The 23,719-nt window shown below is 43.3% G+C and overlaps 1 protein-coding gene across 1 annotated transcript in view; it reads right to left on the bottom strand.

Annotated features, from left to right (window-relative positions):
- Positions 1-23,719, bottom strand: part of LOC144684746 (EF-hand calcium-binding domain-containing protein 4B-like) — a 164,338-nt gene that overhangs the window by 121,226 nt on the left and 19,393 nt on the right. The window lies entirely within an intron of this gene.

The following is a 23,719-nucleotide window of genomic DNA, read 5'->3' on the forward strand; positions in this document are numbered from 1 at the left end:
CACTTAGCAACAGTCCACTTAGTACTGTTCTGAAGGTACTCTGAGTATTGCTGTTAAATCAGTCTTTTCTTTTGTCTAGCAGTGAAGGGGGAAAAAAGCAGAGAGGGAAAAACATAAACACAGGTTTGTCAGGAACAGACGGAGCAGAATTAGGGAGCTGGCAATCTATGTTCTATAAGGCAAGCACAACATTTAGGGAGCTGGTAAATCAAGGAACATAGGTACAAAAGTAGGACATTTCACCCTTGTTCTGCCATATAACTAGATTGGCTGATCGGCATCTTAACTCCATCCACCTGTCTCAGTTCTGTTTCCCTAACAAAAACCTATAAAGCTTAGATTTGACATTTTCACTTAACATAGCCTTAACAGGTTCTGTAGGAGAGAACTCGAGATTTCTCAATGCTTTAAGCAAAGAAGTGTTTCCTGGCATCACCCTGTACAGCCTAGCTTTAAATTTTGAGCTTATCCTTCAAAGAGACAGAAAGAAATATGAAAACAGGTTATTCAGGAACAGGCAAAGCTGACAAACCCAGGCAAATATGACCCTATAACAAAGGGCAAAGCACAACATGCAGTTCACAATATGGACTCCCAGCTGTGTGCCACAGTGCCATGGACTTGCAATGTCAGACTCACACACCGAACCTAAACGCCAGGTCTGATGAACAGTCAGTCAATCACCGACTAGATCTCCAGTGGCTCCATGGATAAGTCTATAGACCAGGAACACAGATTCATTCCCTGGGCTGAGCACATGTTCAGGGAAAACGGGCACGGAAATCCTGACCTTGCAGTTGGTCACTTAGCGCTTTGACACAGACTGTGCACTGGACCCCCATCATCACTGGCCATCATGGAAATCAGTGAGAATTTCAACTTTCTAGCTCCCACATCACCATTTCAAACCCTTAAAAAAGCTCAAATGGCGATGTGATTAATAGAATTCGATGAATTGGCCCTGAAAGCTAAATTTTTTAATGTTGATTAATTAGTTGATATTTTGAGGCTAATTTTTAAAAATACTCTCAAAGTTTCTCTGAATATTTTAGTTCCTACATTTCCCACGTGTATGTCCCAGTCTTCAAGTTGTTCCGTGTAAAAAAGAATGTTTAATTATTTCATGGGATGTGGGTGTTGCTGGCAAGGCCAGTGTTTGTTGCCCATCCCTGATTGCCCTGGAACTGAGTAGCTTGCAAGACCATTTCATGGGGAAGAGTCACCCACATCACTGTGGGTCTGGTGTCACATGTAGGCCAGGCCAGGTAAGGATGGCAAATTTCCTTCCCTAAATGGAATTAGTGAACCAGATGGGGTTTTACAACAATGAATGTTAGTTACATGGTCACCATCACTGTGCTTCTAGCTTTATATTCCAGATTTATTTGTTGAATTTAAATTCCACCACCTGCCATGATGGGATTTGAACCCATGTCCCCAGTGCATTAGCTTAGGCTCCTGTATTACTTGCCCAGTGGTATTACCACTACACCACCATCTCCCCACCATTTCAAACTAATTTTATTTTAGTGCTTTTAGTTTCCTGTCTCTGTCTGAAAATCTGGCTGGCTGCTTGGACATCATTTCAGCTCCACGCTGGGAATCAGAGTGCAGGAGGCTGACATTTGGCCCATCGAGTCTGCACCCGCTTTCCAAATGAGCGGCTCACCTAGTACCATTCCCCCATCTGAAAGAGGAAGAATAACTGTCCAATTCCCTCTTGAATGCTTCAATTCAACCTGCCTCCCTTACACTCTCGACAGAGTGCATTCCAAACCATAACCACTCACTGCATTCAAATGTTTCTCCTTGTATCACTTTTGCTTCTTTTATTAATTGCTTTACATCTGTGCCCTGTTGTTCTCAATCCTTTCACAAGTGGGCAACAGTTTCTCCCTATCTACTCTGTCCAGACCCCACAATTTTGAATACCTCCATCAAATCCCCTCTCAGTTTTCTCTTCTCCAAGGAGAACAGTCCTAACTTCTCCAATCTATCTTCATAACTGAAGTTCCTTATCCCTGGAACCATTCTTTTCTGCACCCTGCCTAATACCTTCCTATCCTTCCTAATGTGTGACGCGCAGAATTCGAATTCCCAGAAAGTTATTTTCTATCATCCGGCCTGGACGGTGATGCCCATTAATCAAAAATGCCAGTTACCTAAGAGTTCTGCATTTTCAACCAATCAGAAAGCTGCTGGGTGATCCTGGTGGCAGGTCTCAAGGTCTCACAAGGGGTGCGGATCTAGTGAGCGGCACTGAGGGAACATTGTGCTGCAGAAGTAGAGCAGGGGGAGGCCAAGACCCAAGTCAGGGCAGACTACAGATAAACTACCACCCCCGTGAGTTTGACAATTTTTAGTGGTTGTGTAAGAGTGGGACTGATGAGGTATACAGAAATTCATGTATTCAGTGAATTGTGGAGGGGCACCAGGCTGAAGGTTCGCCTAATGTGCCAAATCCTCTTGCACTGGCCATGACTGCACAATAATAGAGGTGAAATTCTTGTCAGAGAGATCCTAGATCTCAGTGAGACTGACTTTGTGGTCAACAGTGACACCCTTGCTTCTTTACTGACTGCAAATCCCAGGCTATTACGCCTTTTTATTCTTCCTATATATTAAGTCCCCGCCTTAACATCGACTCACTTAACGTTGTTTCATTTTAACACTATTCCTAAAGTAATGTCAGTATATCAGTTTAACGTTGCCAGTTTCACTAACGTTGTTTGTCACAGACTTCCTCTTCTGTGACCTGTCTGCTACCATGACTTTTCCTGCAAAAATAAAAATACCTGGAAAAACTCAGCAGGTCTGACAGCATCTGCAGAGAGGAACACAGTTAACGTTTCGAGTCCGCGTGACTCTTCAACAGAAGAACTTTTCCTGCAGTGCTTCTGCCTTTGTCCTCGGTCCCTCTTTCTCCCGCTCCTGCTCTTGCCTCTCCCAGCCTCTGTTCTTACCTTGGGGTCTGTTCTTCAGCGACTCCCAACTTCTAGCTTCACTCCTGAACTCGTACTTGGGTCCTGGTCTCCATCTAGTGGCTAAAGGTGGTCAGTGTAGGTAGTCCCAGGACTACAGCTGGTACCTGCACCAACCAATTTCTGCCACTAGATGGAACCTGATCAATCCAAAACAGCGTACGGGGGCGAATATTGTATTTTTTTAAAAAACAATTTAATTGTATTTCTTTTACATTTAATGACGTATTTTATTTTTCAAGTTATTTCAGCTATCAGTTATCGAACATTCCTTGCCCAGAAAAGCCAAAAGAACCTAATCCTGGCTTTAACATTGATTCCCATGGGAAACTATGATTCACTTCAATTCACTTCACTTAAAGTCGTGATTTTCAGGAACACAATCACAACTTTAAGTGAGGACTTACTGTATCCTGATTTGTGCTGTCACCCAACTCTTCCTGTCCCATTTTGGGACAGGCCAACATGTAACAGGGGACCATCGGTCAGTGCCTAAGCACGGAACTTCATTTCTATCCCTTTGAAACTTCGCTGTGTCCTTTCCTTCTAAAGATAATAATTCAGTTTTGAGAAAGAAGTGTCAAGTGCTCCCAAAAAGATTCAAATAAAGCCAAAGTGAGTGAAAGGACAATGGAAGTCAGCACAGGGATATATGGGAAAAAGTCATTTCGAAATAATGATAATACACAACATCCAGAAACATTTCCTGATGTTAATATAAATGAACAGGTTGATAATACAAACACCATCCTCCCCTGAGGAATTCTTTTAAAAATACCACAGCAACCAACCTCTGAAAACGTTTAGAAAAAAAATGGTGGTATTTATGTTGGGAAGTTAATATATCAAACGACTGATAAAAATCTCCCAGTTGGGAACCCATTGTGGCAGAGGTAATTAAAACCATTCAGTAACTCAAAATTGAAAACAAAGCCATTAAGCAAAGTCATGCATGGACACACACTGCATATAAAGTGAAATGCTTATCAACATCATGCTCACACCTGCCTGAAATTTGGCTATTGTGTGCTACACATTAACTAAGACTCATTATGGCTATTTTTTTCCCTTCACAAAAGGAATTTGCAGCTTTGTCCCAACATTGTACCATAAGTCTTTAAAAAAAACAAAACTCTTACGAGGAAAACCAGGTTAGAACAGTTTTATCAAAGAAAGTCATTCTGCAATTCAGAAGGTAATTTATGTTCATTATTTGTTCTTGGGAGGTGGACACACACTACCAAAGCCACAGTTACTGCCCATTTGTAGGCAGAGGTGGTAAGCCTTCTCCTTGAATCTCTGCAGCCCTTCTGGCAATGGTGCACCCAAAATGATATGGTTTGATGATAATTAATTTTTAAAGAAGATTTCCCATGGATCTCCTCCACATTACTTCAATTTCTATACAAATACATAGGAACTGGGGTGGAATGGGGAAACGGGATTTTTTTTAATGCCATTCATGACACGGATTATAAATCACCTCATAACTTTACACTCATGAGGCACCTAGCCCACACAAAATGTAAATAAAGAGTCCAAAGTTTCTTTATGACACATCCTCTATATATTCCTGCACAAATATTAAAGCTAGTTAATGTTGAATATTGTGGAGGGTTTTTTTTAATTCTGATGCAACCATATTAATATTGCAGATGTGCCATGGAAGTATCTGAACAGCAATTGATTTGTTAGCAATATGGTCACAGGTGACACTTTTAACAAAAAAGATTACCATTTGTTGTTGTTATGTGAACAACACAGGCAATGCAGTATTTATTGACCATCCTTAGTGGCCCTGAGGGCATTCAGTGTCAACCACACGGTGTGGGACTGGACTGGAGTCTCAGCTCCCTTCCCAAAATGACATTACCGAATCAGTTGGGTTTTCACAAGAATCCAACTCAAAAGATGTCAGAGTGCTGTTTTTAATTTCACAACTAGTCATGGTGGGATTTGAACACACACACCTGAGTTGCTTGTCCAGTACCATAACCAATTGACTACCAAGGTGTCTTGTGGGTTTAGCCCTTGTCAAACAAATCCAATTTCCTCAGAGTTAAAATGTGTTGTCATTTAAAAGGGAAGCATTACAGCTGGCTTTGACATAACCTGAGCACAAGATGAGCATGGTAGCATAGTGGTAATATCACTAGTTTAGTAATTAAGAGACCCAGACAAATCCTCCAGAGACTTAAGTTCAAATCCCACAAACAAAGCTGAGGAAATTTGAATTCAATCAATTAGTAAATCTGGAATAAAAAGCTAGTCTCAATATTGATGATCATCAGATTCATCAATGCACTTCAGGGAAGGAAATCTGCTGTCCTTACCTGGTCTGGCCTACATGTGATGCCAGACCCACAGCAATATGGTTGACTCTTAACTGCCATCTGAAATGCCTAGTAAGCCATTTCAATTGTATTAGACTGTGACCAGAAGAGTCAAATAAAAATGAAACCAGACAGACTATGTGGCAGTGACCTGTGCACTTAAAATGACAAAGATTGACCCTGCAAAATGCCCTCATTGCTAACATCTGTGAATGTGTGCCAAAACTGGTAGAACTGCCCCACTGATAGGTCAAGCAACAACCTGAAAGTCATAATCACTGAATCATACCTTAAACCAACATCCTCAATTCCTCCATCATTTTCCCAGATATGCCCTATACCACTGGCATGACAGACCAACCAGAGGTGGTGGCACAGTGCTATACACACAGGAAGGATTGGCCTTGGGAGCCCTAAACCAGCTGAGTATTTTCTGCTAATTTTTAAGACTCCCTGTGGCAGGGTCCAGTTTCTGGGGTTTACCATAACCAACCTGTTAAAAGCCACGTCTCTCCTTAGGCCTTGTAAACTTCCCAAAATATACCCAATTTGGGCTAAATTACAGCAAAACAACAACAGGCCCCAATTCAAGTCTGTTAAATTTTATCCCTGGGCAAATTTGCACAGAACATAAAAATGTTTAGATGTTTATACCCAAAAGAACAGCACATACCTGGCAATTTAAGGAATGCTAATTTGAAAGGTAATGATGCAATGTAACAAATTAACTCTCATACTAAAATTATCAACAGCATCTTAGGTCTTATAAGTAAATTACTGCTAGGGGGTGTGCAAACACAGTCTCAGATAGCTTCCAAAAACGGCTGCTCCCCATCATTCAATGATTAACATGGGGGGGAATCTGCTCTGGTGGCTGTGTATTGCAGCATCAATTCATTCTGGAAGGATGAATTATGTCATAGCAACACAAAGCAATCCTTCTGCCCCACAAGGAATTGTGGCAGCAAATCTACCCCTCGGACCACATATGAACCAACATAATTTTCTAATCTGTCAAAAAAAAATCAAGATTTCTCCCATCACAGTAAGTTTGCCGTTCAGCATCACCCTTCAACAGCAATGGTGGGGCAATCTTCGAGCACTGACTTCAATGTCCATCACCAAGAATGGCTCGGTAGCACCACTATTAACCAAGCTGGCTGAGTCCTAAAGGACATAGCTGCAAGACAGGGTCTGCAGCAGATGATGAGGGAACCAGCAAGAGGGAAAAACATACTTGACCTCATCCTCACCAACCTGCCTGCTGCAGATGCGTCTTTCCATGACAGTATCGGTAGGAGTGACCACCGCACAGTCATTGTGGAGACAAAGTCCTGCCTTCACATTGAGGATACCCTCCATCATGTTGTGTAGCACTACCACCGTGCTAAATAGCATAGATTTCGAATCCTCCCCGCCCATACAGGTAGCACTGAGCACTACTGCTCACGTCTTAAGCTGGGTGGGCCTTAATTGGCCCACCCGCCTAAAATGGCGACACGGAGCCGATCGCGGGTGGCCCGGCGACTGAAATATTCAGGTCCTGGAACTCCTGTCCTAACAGCACTGTGGATGTACCTACACTGCATGGACTGCAGCAGTTCATGAAGGCAGCTCACCATCACCTTCTCATGGGCAACTAGGGATGGGCAGTACACGCTGACCCAGCTAGCGACGCCCACGTCCCGTGAATGAATTTTTTAGAAGTTGGCCCGATCTCTCCTCATACACAGGGGAGGTGGCAGCATCATGCTATTGTCACTGGACTAATACTCCAGATACCCAGGGTAATGCTCTGGGGACCCAGGTTCAAATTCAATTAAAAAATCTGGAATTAAATGTCTAATGATGACCATGAAACCATTGTTGATTGTCATAAAAACCCAGCTGGCTCACTAATATCCTTTAGGGAAGGAAATCTGCCGTCCTTACCTGGTCTGGCCTACACATGACTCCAGACCCACAGCAATGTGGTTGACTCTTAAATGCCCTCTGAAATGACCCAGCAAGCCATTCAGTTCTCAAGGGCAATTAGGGATGGGCAATGAACGCTGGCCCAGCCAGCAAAGCGCACCTCCCATGAACGAAAATTTAAAAAATCCTGCCATCCCAGGAATCAGCCTGGTGAACCTTCGCTGCATTCCCTCTGAGGAAAATACATCCTCTCTTAGGTAAGGAGACTAAAATTGCACACAAAACTCCAGGTATGGCCTCATCAAGGCCCTGTACAGCTGCAGTAAGTCATCCTTGCTCCTGTACTCAGTCCTTTTGCATTGAAAGATCCTCAAGTCTCCGCCAATTGCAATGCAATCTGGGAGTTCATTTTATATGTAGGCACTTTTCCTAACTTCAGTTCTAAATTTGCCTTTCACTCGTCTGGATCGGTTTTTACCCATTTCTAAGCATTCCCAATTTGGTATTGTATAGCAGCAATCAGCCGTTAAACTTTTGACATTGAATTGGGGCATTTAAAAATGTTCCTCAGCTTAAAACTACGAGCATCGGATTCCAATGTCAGCCGTCTGCTCGGCTTTTGCAAACAGCCAAATCTCAGAACAAATTTGCATTAAATTTCCCTTAGATAACCTGTTTGTCCTTCAATCTAAAAAAAACTGTGCTTTTACCAAATATCCAGCAGCTTGAAACAAGAGTTACTCTGCCATTCTGCCATTTTGTAGTCCTTCAGAGCAATTTGTTCCTCAGAAATTAGTACCCGCCATTACCCATGACCACAATGCCTGATCAAACTGTAGGAAGGCATGTAAAGTGCAAAAGGTTGGATTTCTAAATCACCATGTTTCTGTGAAGACAATAGAAACTAACACCACCCAGTCAACTACATCCCCATCAGACATCCAAAAACCATCCCCTGTGGATTTATATCTCAGAATGTGTCAAAACGTTTCTGAGATGAAAGCAAAATGGACTTTGGATGCAAGACATGTCTTTTCCCCTTCTGGGAATACACAGAAATGAGTTTAAAACTGGCTCTGAAAACCAATGTTGGGAGAGAAGAACAAAGACAAAGCAGCAATGAGGACATCTCTCTCTCTCTCTCTCTGAAAACAAGTGTCTTTAAGACAAACAGAGAGAAGCAAGAAGATACACAAGTCTTCTAAGAACCCTGCTGGAAAAAAAGCAGGATCTCTCTCTCACTGGAGACAACTGTTTTAATGGGGAGAAACAAAAACAGGAAGACAAGGACAGTCATCGCTGCAGAGACATGCAGGTCATCTTTCCCTCTGGGGACAAGCCAACAAGTGTCTCCGACAGATGACTGTGAAACTGCCAAAGTCAGCTCCAGAATTCTGCAGCAATCAGCTAACTAATGGTCACAAAGTACCACCATCTATGCCTCATGGTCAAGCCAAGGACTTATTAGTATACTCTTTTTAACTTTTATTTGGGCTCTTAACTTTATTTTCTGATCTGTGCGAATGTATGTTGCATCTTTTATTACCTTTCCTTGGGTTTTAAGTGACTAATAAACTTACACATTCTTTAACTCAAGAAAACCTGATTTGTTTGGCTCCTCATTAAAAAATACTTTTGGACTAGAAAAGCTATTCATGGGGGAAGGAATTTTAAACAAACCTTTGTTGTGACCAGCTGAAGGGGTTGAAAAAGAAAGAGCAGCCAGCTCTTTCCTCCTCACCTGATCATAACAAATCTACCTAGAGAGAGCTAGAATGAGATGTGGTAGTATAGTGACCTCTGGACGAGTAATCCAGAGATCAGGATGAATAAGCTGGAGACATGAGTTCAAATCCCACCACGACAGCTGAGGAATTTAAATTCAGTTAATTAAATAAATCTGGATCAGTAATGGTGGCCATGAAATGAGTGGATTGTCATAATTGTCTCGTTCACTAACATATTTTTAAAGGAAGGAAATCTGCCACCCTTAGCTGATCTGGCCTCAATGTGATTCCCAACCCACTGCAATGTAGTTGACTTAACTGCCCTGTGAAATGGACTAACAAGCCAGTTCTACAAAATCACTGCAAAGAAAATGATAAAATTGGTTGGGCCGCCTGGCATTGGCCTATGCAGCAGACACAACAAGGGCACACCCTGCCAAGTTGACCCTTCAAAATGTCATCCTTACTAGCATCTGGATACCTGTGCCAAAATTGGGAGAACTGTCTCACAAGCTAGTCAAGCAACTGCCTGCCATAGTCATACTCACTGAATCCTATCTTTCAACCAATGGCCCCGTCTCCTCCATCACCATCCCCAGGTATGTCCTCGCCTACCAGCAGGACTGAACAACTGGAAGCGGTGGAACAGTGGTATACAGTTGGGAGATGGTGGCCTTAGGAGTCCTCAACACTGACTCTGGATCCGATGAAGTCCCATGCCATCAGATTAAACATGGGCAAGAAAACCTGCTGCCGATTACCATCCACTGCTGAACACCACTTGGAAACACAAAGAGAGTAGCAAGGGCACAGAATGTACAGTGGGTGGGGGACTTCAATGCCCATCACTAAGACTACCTCAGCAGCACCACGACTGACCAAGCTGCCAAATCCTGGAGGAACATAATTGCCAGCCTGAGCCTTAAGAAGGCGGCAAGACAACCCACAAGGGAAAACCCCACTTGACATCATCCTCACCAATCTACGTGTCACAGATGCATCTGTCCATGGTAGGAGCAACCGCCCATAGTCTTTGTGGAGACAAAGTTCTGTCTTCATACGGAGGACAACTTCCATTGTGTTGTATGGCAGTTCAATCATATTACATGGGATAGATTTAGAACAGGTCCAACAGCTCAAAACCAGGCATCCATGAGACACTGGGGTCATCAGCTGCAGAATTGTATTCAACCACAATCTGCAACCTCATGGCCTGGCATTTCCCTCACACTAGCATTATCAAGACAGTGGATGAACGCTGGTTTAATGAAGAGAGAATTCCAGGAGCAGCACCAGGCATTCCTAGACATAGAGAGTGGTATAAAACCACACACCACTAAAAAAAACTTCAGTAAGCGACATCAAGGCGTTAGGATGCGTGCTCAAGATTCCCCATAAGGTGAGCCTTCCACAAGGACACTTTGCCAAGCCGGCAAGAAGAGGATTCCTTAATGAAAGCCCCTAGTGGATCAAACCAGATCATTTTCACATCTCCTGGTGGATAGCCAGTGTTGACAGAGGCCTGGGAGGTAGCTGCCTTCGAGCTGAGATACAAAATGCCCCAATCTGATGTCCTCCTCCCACTCTCCATGAAAAACTGAGAGTTGTCACCTTTAGTGGTGGAGATCACCAAACCTTCAGCAACATCACACAGGGCTCAGATTGGCCACGGAGCCACTGCTAAATGCTCTTGTCATCAATCACACCCCTATAAAATGGGCACCCAGGCACCAGCTGTAAGCTTTCTAAATTTAAAAGGGGGATAGTCCAAGTCAGATTCATTTTTCTTATGGGCTATCCAGTGTACGTGGGTTACTGCTATTCTTTTTGAATACATTTTGGGTAATGAGTGCTTGTGCACATGTTTGGCATTGTCCATTTTATTTTGTGCTCTAATAAATTGGGCTATGCATATTCCAACTGGAATCCCTAAATGTGTTTAGGAGGAAGAAGAGTAGGAACAAAGGGATGAGAGGCAGACAAGTTTGCGTCAAGGGTCTCCTGCTATCCACCAACCTGTACAGAGGGGGGACAGAATGCCAGGAGAGCACAGGTAGAATGAGGATTATAAAAGACATGCCATAGGTATCTTCTAGCCGCACCTCATGAACCTTGATGGGTTGGCATTGTGCTCCAGGACAACCCAATATACATCTCGCAGGTTATTGGAATCTGTGGCAAGTTGCATAATATTATCTTTCAATGAGACATAAGTTTGCAGCAGGTGGAAAACGAGAACAGTGGATATATCTTGGAGGGGGTGGGGGGGGCTCTATGTGGCCCATCTCCTTACGCTGCCTAACAAAGTGGCCCTGTTGCATGCAACCGCATGCCTGACTGTAGCCGATTTTCAGTCTTGCATGCTTTCTAGTACGTCTACAGTCATTTGGGTTGAGTAGCAGAAATACCCAGATGCTCTTTGGCCTGAGAGGCAGCCTCTGTGCCAAGACTCTGCTGCTGGGCACTGCCTCACCATGCCCAATGATCTGTGGGATAACTGCTGCCACTAATGAGATCCGAAGGTCTGAGTAACATCAACAGTTGAGGATGAAAGTGAGCTGACCATTCAAACAGCACGTTTCTGCTTCTGTGCGCTCAGCCCCGTGACCCTAACGAGTTCCACCCAGCTCAGGAAACAGGTCCGCTGCCTTTTAAAGCCAGAAATCCTTGGTTAAAATGCAACTTAAATGAGCTAGTTGTATATTTTATTTACTAACCTGACAGCTGCATGAGGCTTCCTGACTCACTTTCAAACCCACCAGAGTGAATCCCGGAAGAGGGCGGGATGCTGCCGGGTTACTGACCCAACATTATTTTGAGGGATTTAGCTCCCTGCACGCACCCAAACATGCCTCCCTTTGCCTGGGAAAATTCCATCCCCACCATCACTCCTGAAAATGGGAAAGAGCCATTTCCCATGCACCAACTTGATAAATCAGAAAAAGAATTAAATGGCAGATTCAATAAGGTAGCAGAAGTGCATCTCTGTATTTATAGATCCCTTCATTGTATTACTCTGTTAAAGCATCCAGTTCTTTAGCACTCAGGAATACCTTCTACCAGCTTGCAAATATATTTTACAGACTCTGATTATATTGCTCATTTGTGTATGACTGTAAATTGCTGTCTTCAATACCAAGCTTTAAAAAGGAATCAATAAGCCAGCCACTGAAAGGGGTTCTACAGGACAGTCTGCCTCTTCAACCATTAATAGTCTTCCCACTCATAACTCAGAAATACAACCAAATATATCATAGCATTGCACATGTGCAGTTTAAATAGCACTTATCAATATTAGTGCACTTAACCTCTCTAAAAGAGGCAAAAAAAAAATAGAAAAGAGAACATTTGTTTTTAGGCCATTTACATCGTAATAAAGGTTAGATTTCGATGTTACAATTATTGTACAGGGAACATTTGAGAATAATTTCCTACACCTTTCAGTTCCAAGACTTAAAGGGGAAATTACAGTCTGGTCAACAGTCGCATGATGTGCAAGACTGTGGACAAAGACCTACCAATGCACTTCACTGTATCTCAACCACCTGCATTACAGCGCTTTGTGCTTGGGAAACTGCTGATTGAAAGCATCCTATTGTTTTTGTGCACAAATTACCATGATGCAACTTCATAAATGGGAATTATGGGCTGTCGAAGTACTCTCCATTCACCCTGCCATCTCAAAGAGAGCGCTCAACTAAATCTCTGCTCCTGGACTGCCTCCAATCAACAGTTTATAGACACAGCACTGACATTTGGACAAAGAGACAAAGAGGAGCATGATTTAGTGTTAAGATATTCTTCAACACCAAGAATTTTGCACCTCATAATAATGCAGCACTTAAAGTTTAAGTGATCATGAGAAAGCTTAGAAAAAAACTTTATAATAAACTTGGTACTCTCAACATATATTTACCATAGTATCGTGCATGCAATTGAAAACTGAAGAAACAGAAGCACACATTTACACAAATATCCAACAGTGAAATTACCTAGTTGCTTGGAGTCTCAATTTGAAAATTGGCAGCACAGGTAATTAGTCAAACAAAGCCTAGATAGTAAATGACTGAAGTTTGAGCGATTTTTAAATTAGTGCATACAGCTGTTTTAAGCTCCAGAAAAATCCAGGAAACTGAATTATTGAGCATTCCAGTTCTGATGGATTTAACCTTGCAAGTAACCTTGGAGAGCTTAGGATAGCAATCGTCAAAACAAACATGATGCAATAACCATTTATAACAAGGTATTTTCCAGCTTGGGCAGTGAAATCACAAAGAGTCAAAGACACTCAATTAATTGTTCTGCTGCATTGTATGGGTGCATGTTCATTAAAGAGGGATAGGTGTCATGAACGATGATTATAAAATAAAATGAGACATCCTGCTCTCTGCAAACAACAGTATCAGACTAAAATAATTGCTTTTTCACCCCCCTCTCCCTCAACTATATTAAATCCATCTATGCAACATCACCCAATTTCCTAAACCTGTCACCTCATACATGCTAATATAAAAGCAAAATACTGCAGATGCTGGGAATCTGGAATAAAAACAGAAAATACTGGCAAAACTCAGCAGGTCTAGCAGCATCTGTGGAGAGAGAAACAGAGTTACCTCTTCGAGTCTTGAAGTCTTGACTCTTGAAGAGTCATACAGACTCGAAACATTAACTCTGTTTCTCTCTCCACTGGCACTGCCAAACCTGAGTTTTTCCAGCATTTTCTGTTTTTATATTATGTATTATATGTTGTACCTTGAACATGCTGTTGCCTCCCACATTTTTCCCTGAACTCCGTGTTTGAATTCCTCTAATCAGATTTCTGCCACTGCCACAGTACTGAAAGGGCTCTCATCAGTCACAAATGATATCCTGGGTGACTGTGACAAAGGTAAACTATCCCTCCTTGTCTGCAGCCTTTGACACGATTGACCACACCGTTCATCTCAATGCCCCTCCACTGTCATCCAGCTGGGTGGGACTACACACGGCTGGCTCCATTCTTAATCATCTAGTAGCAGCCAGAGTATCAGCTACGATGGCTTCTCCTCCCCCTCATGCAGCATTACCTCTATCTCCCAAGGATCTATCCTTTACACCCTTCTATCTCTCATCTATGTGCCACCTCTCAGCAACATCATCCGAAAACACAGCATTAGATTCTACATGTACACTGACAAGACCAAGCTCTACCTCATCATCACCTCTCTCAACCCTTCCAATGTCTCTAAAAATTGTCACACTGTTTGTCTGACATCCAGTCCTTGTCGAGCAGAAATTTCCTCCAGCAACTGTTCCCTAGCTACCGACTCCACCTCTCCAGCTGGCAACTGTCTGAGGCTGAACCAAACTGTTTGAATCCTTGGTGTCATATTTGACCCTGAGATAAGCTTCCAACCATATCTCTGCAACTAACGTTTTTAAGTCTGCCTATATCTCCCTCCGTAATATCACCTGACTCTGCCCAGTCTCTGCTCATCTATGCCAAAACCCACATCTATGCTGAAACCCACAACTATGCTTTTGATACCTCCAGGCCTGGCTATTCCAATGTACTCCTGGCTGATCTACCACGTTCTCCCCTCCTCAAAACTGTGGTCTTTCAAAACTCTGCTCCATGACCTAAATTGCACAAGTCCTATTCACCCATCACCCCTGTGCTCACTGACCTACATTTATTCTCATTCTTATTTCCAAATCTTTCCATGGCCTCACCCCTCCCTTTTTCTGTAATCTCCTCTAACCAAGGCTCTTTAAGGTATCTGCACTTGTTTAATTCTGCTTTTGAGAATCCCAATTTTAATCACTCTACCATTGGTGGCCACGCCTTTTACTGTCAAGGCCCTAACTTCAGAACTCCCTCCCTATCTGTCTTTCAGGTAGAATGGGTCGAATGGCCTCCTTCTGCACCAAAACAATTCTGTGAAGACACACTTTAAAACCGACCTCTCTAAAATGCTTTTGGTCACCTCCCCCAATATCTCATGCGGCTTGATGTCAAATTGTGCTTGCTAATGCTCCCATGAAGTGCCTTTGGGCATCTCACCATGTCAAATGGGCTCTATAAATATAAGTTGATGTTGTTTCTCACCAGGGCTTCGAAAGATTCCAAAATCTTCAATTCCAAATAAGGAGAGAATTTTAATCCATTCAAGTGGAAACAGCAAGAAAGGCTACTATCTGAACCTTCACCCATCTTCCTCCACCTCCAATGCATCTCAAGGCTATCAAAGTTTTTATGACTCTCTTGTCAGAAGGCAATATATCCTTCATAGTCAACCTATAAACAGTCTTTGTATCTTTTTCTACCCAGAGTGCTACTTATCTGTCCTGTATCTAGGTGAATATACTGAGACTCAGAAGTTAAACAGAACCCATGACACTGTACTCCACACTCCATGGATATACTGTGCCACCACATAAAATCACCTTTATTGTGCAGCATTTAAATTCTAGTAAACCATTTGACTGATTTATTGAACAGTAAATGAAGAATGCTTGCTACAATTAATCTCTTTAAAAACGTATTAATAACAAAGAGTGATAAAGAGTAAAATAAGTGAAAGTAAATGTGGATCCCTTACAGACAGGAGAAATTATGCTGGAGATTAAGGAAATGGCAAAGACATTAAACAAGTACTTTGCATCTGTCTTCATGTTAGAAGACACAAAAAAGTTCCGGAAATAATGGGGAACCAAGAATTGAATGAGGATAAGGAACTTCAAGAAATTCATATTAGTAATGAGAGTGCTGGAGAAATTAATGGGACTAAAAGCCAATAAATCTCCTGGATCTGATGGCCTACATCCTGATATGTTAAAAGAGATGGCTACGGAGACAATGGATGAAATGGCTTTGATCTTCCAGAACTCTTTAGATTTTAAAATTGTCCCCACAGATTGGAAAGTAGCATACACAACTCTGTTATTTGTGTCTGTGGGTTTTTTTTTTCCATGTTTACGCTTCCATGAAGCCCCTTGGAACATTTTTCTACGTTAAAGGTACAAATGTAAGATATTGTTGTTGTTCGAAGTATCAAGTTGAACATCAAGTAAAATAAGTCTGGGCAATGTCAACTAAGTTCCTAGCAGAAAAAGCCCACAGGACAAGGTTGCTCTTAAATTGGCACAAACTGATATTAAAAATGGATAATTTCCCACAAAGAAACGGATTAGGTGGAATGCCAGTTTTGCAGCCCACCCAATGTTACTCTACATTGACTGCAGTGGAGAGTAAAATCAGATGGGATGTAAAATCAGCATTGCACCCAATCTCATCAGTTTGATAGGCCAAAGAGGTCTCAGTGACTGATCTGGGGCATGTAAATACTATGCTGGTTCAGTAAGGGAGTCAAGGCTCATCATTGAACGGAGTAGAGTTTTACACAGTATTTGACTGTGCTGAACCACTCCCAAGAGGAATCAATGTCGGCTCCAGCTGCCAACATGGGCAAGTGTTTCATTCTCCAGGACCGATATCAAATCAACCTCGTGAGGAAAAATATTGAGTACAGCACACGTAGCATCTCTCCAATCAAAGCTGCCTGTCTGGATAAATTCTCATGTGAACGACAGTCAGCCTCACAATTGAGAATCTGAACCAATCTGCTCTGGGAGCCCCCATGCATCTAATGATTCACAGCTCACTGGAGATTTTCCAAGTTTCAATTAATTGATTCTGAAGTCAGAACGGCTGAAAGATTAGATGTCATGGTCATTCATCAGCAGTGGATTTCCCAACCACTTATGGTTATAAATGAGAAGGTTTCATGCTGACAAGAGTGCAGAACCTGCTCACTGTAACTCAGCCCTCTAAAAGTGCTGTTTCAGGTCTCCTTCCTTCTCCTTAGGTACTGATCCACTCCTTCTCAAATTTGTCATCATCACCCACCTCCCCAAAAAACCCACCCTTGATCCTCGTCTTAACCACCACCCAATTTGAAACCTCCCATTCCTTTTGAAAGGCCTCGAATATGCCAATGCCTACCAAACCTTTGCACAACTTTCCTACATTTTTGAACCTGTCCAATCAGGTTCTGCACCTAAATGGCAGTCACAAATTACATCCTATGTGTCTGTGACCTCCGCTTCCTTCTTGATCTCTCTGCAGCCTTTGACGTAGTTGACCACATTATCCTTCCCCATTGTCTAGCTGAGTGTGAATATCCTTTCATGCACCATCTTTGTACTCGCTGACAGCTGCTGGTCCCCGAATGTCTCACTTTTAAAATTTCCCATTCTGATTTTAAAATTCCCCCATGGCCTTGCCTCTCCTGATCTTTATAATCCCCTCCAGCACTACAGCCATCTGAGAAATATGGGTTCTTTCAATTCTGGCCTCTTGTGCAGCTTCGATTCCCATTGTCCCATCACTGGGAGCTTTGCCTTCAGCTGTCTTGGCCCTAATCTAAAGAAGTCCCTCCCTAAGCCTCTCAGTCCCTCCAATGCTTAAGACCTTCCTTAAAATCCACCTCAATCAAGCCTTTGGATAACTGTCCTCATTGTCAATTTTGCCTAGTTACGCTTATATCTTGTAAAGCACCCTGGAATGTTTTATTTTGTTAAAGGTGCTATATAAATGCAAGTTGCTGTTGTAAAAATCCTTTCTGGTGATGCCAGTAAGTAGAGGTGCCAACTGCATTTGGTAGCAACTCCTTTCATTTCAACAGGGACCATGATTTTGCAACAGTTGGACAAGTCACTGGGTTAAAATCCTGGAACTCTCCTCTAACAGCACTGTGGGTGTACCTACACCACATGGACTGCAGCGGTTGAAGAAGGCAGCTCACCACCACCTTCTCAAGGGCAATTAGAGATGGGCAATAAATGCTGGCCCAGCCAGCAAAGCCCACATCCCTTGAATGAATTTTTAAAAAGCCTGGGCGCCAATTCAGAAGCGCTCACCACTCAACACAGCATGTGGCAGTTCCCAGACAGGAAGGTGTGATCACCTGGCCAAGCAGCTGATCAGCCAGTGCAATAGTTTCACCACTAACCACCTCCCCCACCACCTCCACCCCACCCCCCCACCACCACTGAAGATAGAGCCATGAGCTTCCCTGATGGTTCCAGCAATCTAATGTCAGTGTTGATAGCACAGAAAAGTTCAAAAGTTGACCACGATATGATAAGTAGAGATATATAACTGTGTCAGTCAATACTGGCACAGTTGCATAGATTTATTTTAATTAGTGACAGTAGGAATTTGAACAGCAGGCAGCTTCTTAACCAAGATAAGCAGTTAAAGAGAGCTTGCATATCTCTTATTGGTTGCCAACAAAAATTTTTTTCCATCAAATATTACCTTGCAGTATCAGGAACTAGTCCCACTCTCCTGATACTGCAAGTGTGACTGCAAGTGAGGCAGGTAGAGGGATCCTGTGTTCAGGAACAGAGGAGCCTCAGCTCTTGACCTTGTCCAGCAGGTACAAGGTACTTGCTCTCTGTGTGGATGAGGAACAGGGCTGTAGGGAGGATGAGCCAGCTGACCACGGCACCGTGGCACAGGAGGCCATTCAAGAGGGGGGAGCAAAAAGACAAGTGGTAGTTGTAGGGGATTCTATAATTAGGGGAATTGATAGCATCCTTTGTAAGCAGGATCGAAAGTCCCGCAAGGTATTTTGCCTGCCCGGTGCTAGGGTGAGGGACATCTCTGACCGGCTTGAAAGGATATTAGAGAGGGAGGGGGACGATCCAGTTGTTGTGGTCCACATCGGGGCAAATAACATAGGTAAGACTAGGAAAGGGGACTTGTTTGGGGATTATCAGGAACTAGGAACTAAATTAACGAACAGGTCCTCAAGGGTTATAATCTCCGGATTACTACCTGAGCCACGTGCAAATTGGCATGGGGGACACGAGAATAAGGGAAGTAAACACGTGGCGAAAGGAGTGGTGCGGGAAAGAGGGGTTCCATTTCGTGGGGCACTGGCATCAGTATTGGAAAAGGAGGGATCTGTACCGTTGGGACGGTCTCCACCTGAGCCGATCTGGGACCAATGTTCTAGCGAAAAGGGTAAATAGGGTGGTCAACAGGACTTTAAACTGGAAAGTTGGGGGGGTGGGGTGGGGGGGTGGAGGATAAAACTCCAAGAAGTATGACTAATGGGAAACAAAGCAGCAGGTTAGCGTGTGGGGGGGTGGATTCAACTTCATGGAAAATTATAAAAAAACTGAAAAGAAAGGAGAGCCCAGGAGAGGCTATTAAAGTCTCCAGAACACAAAATAGGACAGAGTGTTTGGAAAGGGCTAGGAATCTAACTTCAAGCACATCAGATAAAGGGACGACAGTGAGAAAGGGGACAGGAAATACAGGACTGAAGGTGTTGTATCTGAATGCACGCAGTTTACGAAATAAGGTAAATGAGCTTGTGGCGCAGATTGAAATTGGCAGGTATGATGTGGTGGGCATCACGGAGACATGGCTGCAAGGGGATCAGGACTGGGAGCTGAATATCCAAGGATATACATCCTATCGAAAAGATAGGCAAGTTGGCAGAGGGGGTGGGGTTGCTTTGTTAGTAAGAAATGAAATTAAATTGATAACAAGAAACGACGTAGAGTCAGGTGATGTAGAATCTGTGTGGGTAGAGTTGAGGAACCGCAAAGGTAAAGAAACCATAATGGGAGTTATGTACAGGCCTCCGAACAGTAGTCAGGATGTGGGGCAGAAGATACACCAGGAGATAGAAAAGGCATGTAAGAAAGGCAAGGTTACAGTGATCATGGGGGATTTCAATATGCAGGTAGACTGGGAAAATCAGGTTGGTAGTGGATCCCAAGAAAAGGAATTTGTGGAATGTCTACGAGATGGCTTTTTGGAGCAGCTTGTGGTGGAGCCCACTAGGGAACAGGCAATTCTAGATTTAGTGATGTGCAATGAGGCAGATTTGATAAGGGAGCTTAAGGTGAAGGAACCCTCAGGAGGAAGTGACCATAATACGATAGAATTTACCCTGCAATTTGAGAGGAAAAAGCTGGAATCAGATGTAACGGTATTACAGTTGAATGAAGGCAACTACAGAGGCATGAGGGAGGAGCTGGCCAGAATTGACTGGGAGATGAACCTAGCAGGAAAGACAGTGGAACAGCAATGGCAGGAGTTTCTGGGAGTAATTTGGGAGACACAGCAAAAATTCATCCCTAGGAAGAAGAAGCATACTAAAGGGAGGACGAGGCAACCATGGCCGACAAGGGAAGTCAGGGACAGCATAAAAGCTAAAGAGAAAGCATACAATGCGGCGAAGAGCAGTGGGAAACCAGGAGATTGGGAAGCCTACAAAGACCAACAGAGAACAACTAAAAAAGAAATGAGGGGGGAGAAGATTAAATACGAGGGTAAACTAGCCAGTAATATAAAAGAAGATTGCAAGAGTTTTTTTTAGATATATAAAGGGTAAAAGAGAGGCAAAAATGGACATTGGGCCGCTGGAAAATGACGCTGGAGAAGTAGTAGTGGGGAACAAAGAAATGGCGGAGGAACTGAATAGGTACTTTGCGTCAGTCTTCACAGTGGAAGACACGAGTGACATCCCCAAAGTTCAAGAGAGTCGGGGGGCAGAGGTGAGTATGGTGGCCATTACCAAGGAGAAGGTGCTAGGAAAACTGAAAGGTCTGAAGGTGGATAAATCACCTGGACCAGATGGATTACACCCCAGAGTTCTGAAGGAGATAGCTGAAGAGATAGTGGAGGCGTTAGTGGTGATCTTTCAGGAATCACTGGAGTCAGGGAGGGTCCCAGAGGACTGGAAAATCACTAATGTAACCCCCCTGTTTAAGAAGGGAGTGAGGCAAAAGATAGGAAATTACAGACCGATTAGCCTGACCTCGGTCGTTGGTAAGATTTTAGAGTCCATTATTAAGGATGAGATTTCAGAATACTTGGAAGTGCATGGTAAAATCGGGCAAAGTCAGCATGGTTTCATCAAGGGGAGGTCATGCCTGACAAATCTGTTAGAATTCTTTGAGGAAGTAACGAGTAGGTTAGACAAAGGAGAGCCAATGGATGTTATCTACTTGGACTTCCAGAAGGCCTTTGACAAGGTGCATCACAGGAGGCTGCTCAGTAAGATAAGAGCCCATGGTGTTAGGGGCAAGGTACTAGCATGGATAGAAGACTGGCTGTCTGGCAGGAGGCAGAGAGTGGAGATAAGGGGGTCCTTCTCAGGATGGCGGCCGGTGACTAGTGGAGTTCCGCAGGGGTCAGTGTTGGGATCACAACATTTCACTTTATACATTAATGATCTAGATGAAGGAACTGAGGGCATCCTGGCTAAGTTTGCAGATGATACAAAGATAGGTGGAGGGACAGGTAGTATTGAGGAGGCGGGGAGGCTGCAGAAGGATTTGGACAGGTTAGGAGAATGGGCAAAGAAGTGGCAGATGGAATACAACGTGGGGAAGTGTGAGGTCATGCACTTTGGTAGGAAGAATAGAGGCATGGACTATTTTCTAAATGGGAAGAGAATTCAGAAATCTGGAGTGCAAAGGGACTTGGGAGTCTTAGTCCAGGATTCTCCTCAGGTTAATTTGCAGGTTGAGTCAGTAGTTAGGAAGGAAAATGCAATGTTGGCATTTATTTCGAGAGGACTAGAATATAAAAGCAGGGATGTGCTGCTGAAGCTTTATAAGGCTCTGGTCAGACCACATTTAGAATATTGTGAGCAATTTTGGGCCCCATATCTCAGGAAGGATGTGCTGGCCCTGGAGTGGGTCCAGAGGAGGTTCACAAGAACGATCCCAGGAATGAAAGGCTTAACATATGAGGAACATTTGAGGACTCTGGGTCTATACTCGATGGAGTTTAGAAGGATGAGGGGGGGATCTGATTGAAACTTACAGAATACTGAAAGGCCTGGATAGAGTGGACATGGGGAAGATGTTTCCATTAGTAGGAGAAATTAGGACCTGAGGGCACAGCCTCAGAGTAAAGGGAAGACCTTTTAGAATAGAGATGAGGAGAAACTTCTTTAGCCAGAGAGTGGTGAATCTATGGAATTCATTGCCACAGAAGGCTGTGGAGGCCAGGTCATTGAGTGTATTTAAGCCCGAGATAGATAGGTTCTTGATTGGTAAGGGGATCAAAGGTTACGGGGAGAAGGCGGGAGAATGGGGTTGAGAAACTTATCAGCCATGATTGAATGGCGGAGCAGACTCGATGGGCCGAATGGCCTAATTTCTGTTCCTATGTCTTATGGTCTTATGGATACTTTGCTTCCGCTTTAATGTGACTTGTGGCAGAAAGGTTCAAATTTGCTCTTTTTCCGACACCAGTAATTATTAATTGGAGCATTCTCACTTTTGAGAGAGAAAGAGAAAGATTTGCCTGCTAGATTTAAAGTAACACTACAGAGCTATAGACCCTAATATTCTCAGCTTTCTGTCAGATAAGAAATGAAGTTTGATCGAAAAGGGCCCTTTTGCTTTCATCCTCTCGCAATACTATCCCATGACTATCATGTTCATTGGCTGTCCATGATCAAACCTGGCAGCCAGCATTTGTTTTGTTCACTCCACCCCCAAACCAACAGTTGTCGTTAGAATCACATATTTCCACATCTTCAGAGGGTACTTCAAAAGAAAAGGAGAATACAAAACAGGTTCCAGTACAATCATTTTAGATTATGGAAGTACAACACCAATCCAACATTTAGCTTTAATTCAGAACAGTTTGGAGCATTTTGCCAATTTGTTTGCTTGAGCCTTTGATTTGGGTGTGTTCAGCCATTGGCTCAGCAAATTCAGCAAAGGCTGTTCATCAAGTACACAGACCCAGGAGCACTGGCAATGCTGAGGGCCACATGTCACTGATAAATATTTTTCTTTTGGGAAGAACTCCAAATGAACAATGATACAGGCACCGCCCGAATAATCAACAAACATAACTCTGTGGTAATTAGCAAGACTGCATACCACACAAGACATTCCTTCTCATGCTAATTAAGAGTTATTAACCCTGAAAATGCCTAAGAATGGATTCAAAGGAAATTTAGCTGGATAGTTCTTAAAATTTGAAAACAATTTGCCCTTGGTTAACAAAATATTGTGGGTTTGACCTCAATCCTAAACAAACTTGGATGGAATACTCTCCACTTGCCTGGATGAGTGCAGCTCCAACACCACTCAAGAGGCTTGAGACCATCCAGGGCATAGCAACCTGCTTGATTGACACCCCATCCACCACCTTCAACATTCACTCCCTCCACCACTGATGCACAATGGGAGCAGTGTGTACCATCTACAACATGCACTGCAGCAACTCACCAAGGCAGCAGCTTCCAAACCTGCAACTTCTGCCACTTTGAAGGACAAGGGCAGTCGATGCATGGGAACACCAACACCTGCAAGTTCCCCTTCAAGCCACACACCTTCCTGCCTTGGAACTATTTCGCTGTTCTTTCACTAATGCTGGGTCAAAGTCCCGGAACTCCCTTCCTAACAGCACTGTGGGTGTACCCAATGGGCTGCAGTGGTTCAAGGTGGCAGCTCACCACTAGCTTCTCAAAAACAATTAGACCTGGGCAATAAATGCTGGCCTAGCCAGCGACGCCAATGAATAAAAAATATAATTGCACTTGTTAGGTTTAGATGGGCTGTTCATAGTATAGATGTGAAAACAGTAATTAATAATGGAGAATGCTGATACAGGAAGGGCATGCAGCCAAGGCTTTTAATAAAGAGGGTGTTCTAGTCAGCGGAGGTAGAGGTTCCACAGTAACTCATAACACTCAAGTCACTTCCAGCACAATGTGGATGTTCAAAAATCTGC

The sequence above is a fragment of the Cetorhinus maximus genome, chromosome 9 (genome assembly GCF_964194155.1).
Source record: "Cetorhinus maximus chromosome 9, sCetMax3.hap1.1, whole genome shotgun sequence".
In the NCBI taxonomy this organism is placed as follows: Eukaryota; Metazoa; Chordata; class Chondrichthyes; order Lamniformes; family Cetorhinidae; genus Cetorhinus; species Cetorhinus maximus.